Here is a 6376-nt window from a genome sequence, read left to right on the forward strand (position 1 = left end):
GCAGATAGTTATCCCCACGGCCAGTCGCTGTCTAGTCGAGGCGTTCCTACCATAGCCGCCGCCACCACCAGGCGTTTAGGGAGAGGCGATCTATTTCCTTTGATCTCCACCGGCCGGGGCACTGGCACCCTCTTCCTTCGGCCGCTGCTCCGGCGGCAGGAGGGAGGGGGACCCGTTCCTCCGCTCTGTAGTTAGGATTTGGATTTATAGGTCGTGGTGCATTGTTGGGATGGTGGAAGCGGCGCCTGAACGAATAAATCTGCCTCAACTCCACTCCCACACCGGCGGTGTTTTTCATGGCTACTTCACGAAGTTGATGGCATCGTGTCTCTGTCGATCCCTCAGATCGGCAGCGTTAGGGTTCATGGATGGTGTTGGCAAGGCGGCGGCGACGACTCCATTAAGTGTATCTCTCCTTCAGCTCAGTCCCCGTTGTTGCGTTGTTGCCTCCAACATCATGGTGGAGCAGGGAGGTTTTGTCGTTCAGGAGTACGCGCAGGCAGTTGTCTACGCAAGTGACAGCTGGAAGATGGAGTATCTTGTGTTGGGTTTGTGGTTGACGGCTGACAGTTCTGGTTTCCTCCTCCGACTTCGTCGTCATGCGAGGGTGTCAGTTCTGAAGTTCGATGGCGTGTCCGGGGACATGTTGCCCCGGTCTGATTCTTTCAACTTATGGTTTTGCTTCTGACAAATTACTTTCGAGGTCCGTAAAGTTGCTGATTAGCGATGGAGGCACATCGAGCTTGCGTGAAGAGGTGATCTGTCTTTTTGTCCTTTGGTGGCCGTTTCGGTGGTGTCGAAGGAAAGGGACAAGCGCTGGTATTCTGCATAGGATTTTCTTATCTTTTTAGTTATGTATGGTCGGCGCTTACGTGCCTTGTAACTTGTTCTATATAAATGAGATGCATATTATCATGAAAAAAAGAAGAAAAAGATAATTATCCCCACCGAGAACACATACCAATATCCCCACCGAGTTATCCTCTTGTGTGGCCCTCTCTTATCCACGCAACGCTGCTCCTCATCACTGAGTAGGCCAGCACCCAACATCCCACCTAGCAGCGTTGCTCCTTCTCTGCCCGGCCCCAGGTTCCGACCCACGGCGCCGCGTACCCCCCCTTTTTCTCTTTCCTCTTCCACAATTAACCAAGAAGAATAAGATCGGGCACGCGCGCGGTCACACCTCCTCGGCACCGACGGTGCACTCCTGGAGTGCGCAACCGTGTCGTGTCCGCCTTCGGCCTGGGCTAGGAGAAGACGCCGAGGCCGGTGGTATGCACTAGGGATGTCAAGCGGGTCCCGTTTAATCCCGTTTAAAGTCCACTTATGATATGATAGTTCAAAAAGGCTTTTTGTTTGTTTGAGGAAAATGAACTATCATGCTAGCAAAAACTAACTAAACGGGATTGTGGACGCCATTTATTTGCCACTTACATCCCTAGTATGCATCCCCCCTCCAATCGCGGGTCTGTCGAGTGAAGCGCCGGAGTGGCAGTGGTGTCTGTCAGTGCCCCTCTCCTCTGACGCTCGGCCATGTCGTCTCAATTTTGCTTGCCCCTAGCTCGCGAGGCTCTGCGGCGTGATCACGCCGGTTTCGTTCCATTCTATTTTCTTCATCCTTTTAATTCTATTATGTTCCCTTTCTTGGGTTGATTTCCCATTCCGTCGCCGGCGGCTGCCAATTGTCCTTATCTGATTTTCCATATTTGGTTTGGGCCACACACCCGTGGATATTGGCTGCCCGATTGTGCACTTATCTGATTCTTCCTTCGAACCTACTCGCTCTTCCCTCTCTTGCGGATTAATTTCTTCATTCTTTCCCCCTCAGAGGCTAGTTGATTTTCGATGCGGCAAAGTCGATCGCGTATATAAATGGATTGAATTGGTTGAAAAGGAGCGAGGTGGGACTATTTATGAGTTCTAAAGTTTTTTTTGCTGCGCCCTCGTCTTCGCTTCTTCGACTTTCAAGCATGTTTGTCGGCATTGTAATATTGTGGCTCATGTTTTAGCCACGTCTTGTAAAAACTCTAGTGTGTTTTTTTTGTCTGTCTGCGTGTATCCGGAACACTTTGTATGACTTTATTACTTGATCAATAAAATGCCGACGTTCTCTCAAAAATAGTTTTTTTGCTGCTCCTCTGCTCATCGTTTTAGTAAAATGTGGGCCATGTCAGTTCGGCCAACGCGTGTGACGATGAAACTTACGGCTTGGTCTAGTTGAGCGACGGACAAGACTCAACCCACCGCCATTTAAGCCATTTAGTCTCCTTGTCGAGAGGTCATGAATGCCATTGGGGCACTATTGAACTTTAGTCACATGGGCATTGTAAATATATGGATGACGGGTACAAAGGTAACAAAAAGTACACCATCAATATTGTTATTTTTTTACGTTAATGAGTTGGGATAATGAGATTCAAAAGATGCACCCCGGCCGCATCAGATTAGGACGTGCGATAGGCAAGTACGGCCCCGTTGGACGATAAAGACTGAATGTATGTGTCGTAGCCGATAAAATAGCTGGAGGCATAATAAAATTGTAGACGGAACACTCGTATTTTTAAGCTAGCAAAGCGACCGATTCAGGCGGTTGGATGATCACACGTTACACATCCGTCTCCAAAACAATCGATCTCTCTTTCTATAATTTCTCCTTCCTTATTAATTCTCATGCAATTATGTTTCTTTCCTCTCTCTCTCTCCTTCATTCTATATTTGTCGTGCAATTAGGAGCAGCATCGACTCCTTTCTTCTTTTATTTTTTTCCATATTTGGTTTGGGCCACATACCCGTGGATATTGGCTGCCCGATTGTGCACTTATCTGATTCTTCCTTCGAACCTACTCGCTCTTCCCTCTCTTGCGGATTAATTCCTTCATTCTTTCCCCCTCAGAGGCTAGTTGATTTTCGATGCGGCAAAGTCGATTGCGTATATAAATGGATTGAATTGGTTGAAAAGGAGCGAGGTGGGACTATTTATGAGTTCTAAAGTTTTTTTTGCTGCGCCCTCGTCTTCGCTTCTTTGACTTTCAAGCATGTTCGTCGGCATTGTAATATTGTGGCTCATGTTTTAGCCAAGTCTTGTAAAAACTCTAGTGTGTTTTTTTTGTCTGTCTGCGTGTATCCGGGACACTTTGTATGACTTTATTACTTGATCAATAAAATGCCGACGTTCTCTCAAAAATAGTTTTTTTGCTGCTCCTCTGCTCATCGTTTTAGTAAAATGTGGGCCATGTCAGTTCGGCCAACGCGTGTGACGATGAAACTTACGGCTTGGTCTAGTTGAGCGACGGACAAGACTCAACCCACCGCCATTTAAGCCATTTAGTCTCCTTGTCGAGAGGTCATGAATGCCATTGGGGCACTATTGAACTTTAGTCACATGGGCATTGTAAATATATGGATGACGGGTACAAAGGTAACAAAAAGTACACCATCAATATTGTTACTTTTTTACGTTAATGAGTTGGGATAATGAGATTCAAAAGATGCACCCCGGCCGCATCAGATTAGGACGTGCGATAGGCAAGTACGGCCCCGTTGGGCGATAAAGACTGAATGTATGTGTCGTAGCCGATAAAATAGCTGGAGGCATAATAAAATTGTAGACGGAACACTCGTATTTTTAAGCTAGCAAAGCGACCGATTCAGGCGGTTGGATGATCACACGTTAGCAAAGCGACCGATTCAGGCGGTTGGATGATCACACGTTACACATCCGTCTCCAAAACAATCGATCTCTCTATGTTTCTTTCCTCTCTTTCTCTCTCCCCTTCATTCTATATTTGTCGTGCAATTAGGAGCAGCATCGACTCCTTTCTTCTTTTATTTTTTTCATGCCCCTCTATTTTCGTGTATCGTGCAGCCACAACACCAACCCACATCTCATCCTTCGTTAGTTAATCCTCGAGGCTCCTTGTTGATTGTCATACAACTCATAGTCCTATATAAATAGGTGGAATTAAATTGAAAAAGGCGAGGTGGGACTAATTAGCTGGCAACAAATAGGCCTGTTTGGTTGGCTGCGTCCTTGGAGAGGCCCAGCTCGGCCCATGTGTTGGAGAGATTAACATGGCAAGCAAGCTGGCTGAATTGGCTAGGGGCGCTAGGCCTATCTCCGAGCGACCCTGGTTCAAATCCTGCCGTATGCAGTTTTCCGCATTTTTTTCTTTTTCCGTTCCAAGGATGGCAAAGCAAAAAATATAACATGAAGAAGAAAAAGACCCGAAAGTGTAAATTCATAGGAAGAAAGCGTATTGTGACGGTGGACCCAAAGAGTCAATCCGTGCTTTATTATTATTAGGAAAAGATTACTTACTAGACAATAGGATTGTACAGATTTATTTTTCTTGATAAAATGGCATATAGACATTTTGGTTCGAAAGTATCCTTCTAATCTCAAGCTCAAATGCTCCAAAAATGCGTTTGAATGTGACATTTTTAGAGCATCAATTTTGATTTTTTTTACCACGCCATGCACCGATGTGATTTCATGATGAATTTTTTCAGGCACTCCATGTTTGCCACACAAAAATCAGAATTTTTTGAATTTTTTTCCTATTTTTTCAAATTTATTGTTCATCCTGGAGAATTTGAGCTCGAGTTTAGAAAATCCACTGGTTTTGTTGATATGAGATCTCTTTTGTTGATATGAAATCTCTCGAATCATGGTTTAATCACATCATGTCATCTATATAATGCAGCTCCTATCTAAAGTACCTTGTGTTCTGATTAAATGTCACCTCAATAGTTCTTCACCCATTGTTATAATTTTCGCAAGTTTGCTTAATTGGAGGGTTTACTTTGTCCAAATTCATATTATTTTTAGCTCATAACTTCATATAGCTACATACATATATTGTTTCAAAAAAAGGCCGATACACATACTATGTACCGGTTTCGGATATGGGTAACAAAGGTAAGCAAAAGAGATCTTTAGCCATGTGCCCTTACTTAAGAGTAGAGGACAATAGGACATGACTGGTGATTATGTGGCCCCATTATTAATGATTATAGAATGGTGCCTCCATGCACTAGTTCTGTTCATAGCTTACTTCTGAAAGGTTCTGCATATGGTGCGCCGCCCATTATTTATACCTCAAAGTTCAAACAATGTGTCCAGTAATTCAAGCTTGTTCTTCGAGAGTTTCAGTATCGTTAGATTTGTAGGCACTGAGAGCAAGCCAGGAAGAGGTAGAAAGAGAGAGTTCAAGAGCAATAGGAATGGGAACATGGAGGAAAGCCCTCCTTGTTTGTTTGCACTTCTAGTGTTGGAGGTGCAAATATTTGGCATGGATCCTTTCCCGATGCCTCCCATTCCTACCGTTCTTGTTCACTCCATCCTCTTCCTTTTGGCTTACGCAATAGTTCTGATGGAGAAACCATAGACATGTGTCGATAAATTCAATAACATGAGACTTCAAAGGTGAGCCAAGAAGCAGAAGAATAGAGGGCCTTAGAGTAGTGGGAATGGGAACATGGAGGAAAGCCTAACTTGGTTTTGATCTCTTATGTCAGAGGTGATAATCTAGTTTGGTGTTTCCTGATGCCTCCCATTCCTATTGTTCTAAAGCACTCCTTCCTCTTCATTTTGTGGCTTGCTTGGTTGATTTAGCTTATAAACCAAATATATATATATATATATATATATATATATATATATATATGTGTGTGTGTGTGTGTGTGTGTGTGTGTGTGTGTGTGTGTGTGTGTGTGTGTGTGTGTGTGTGTGTGTGTGTGTGTGCACATGTTCAATGTGAACTCTCAAAAGCTAGCTAGGAAGAGGAAGAAAGAGAGGTCCTAAGAGCAATGGGAATGAGAACATAGAGGAAAAACTAATTTACCGGTTCTTCACCTCTTGTGTTCAGGTGGAAATCCCGTTTGGTATTTCCTAATGCCTCTCATTCCTATTGTTCTTAAGCGCTTCCTCCCTCTTCCTTTTTTTTTGCTAAATCTTTTAGCAGGAAAACTAAACATATATGTGGATCTACTCAGATGATACGATATGTCCATTGCGAGACAGTAAGAGGAAGTAAAGAGGGCCTAAGAGCACTGTGAGGAAACATGATGAAAGGCTAAAGCCCTCGTTCATCTTGTAACACTAGAATCTAGTCATAAAAACATACACTAACACATTTTTAAATTTAGGAACACTAGACACGCAACTTTGACATACACAATTGTACATATTCTGCACTAGTTCCCTTGTGTTGAACTCAATATGGACATGAACCGGATCAATGACAAACCACTCCTTACCACTCAAGCTAATAATATGAGCAGAAGGTAGTGTGAGAAATATGGTAATTAGCAATCGTAACATGTAACATTATTTGCATTGTAGATTACTTTTAGCATCTGTTAGCATCCACCCTCT

Source organism: Triticum aestivum, chromosome 1B (genome assembly GCF_018294505.1).
Source record: "Triticum aestivum cultivar Chinese Spring chromosome 1B, IWGSC CS RefSeq v2.1, whole genome shotgun sequence".
Lineage (NCBI taxonomy): Eukaryota > Viridiplantae > Streptophyta > Magnoliopsida > Poales > Poaceae > Triticum > Triticum aestivum.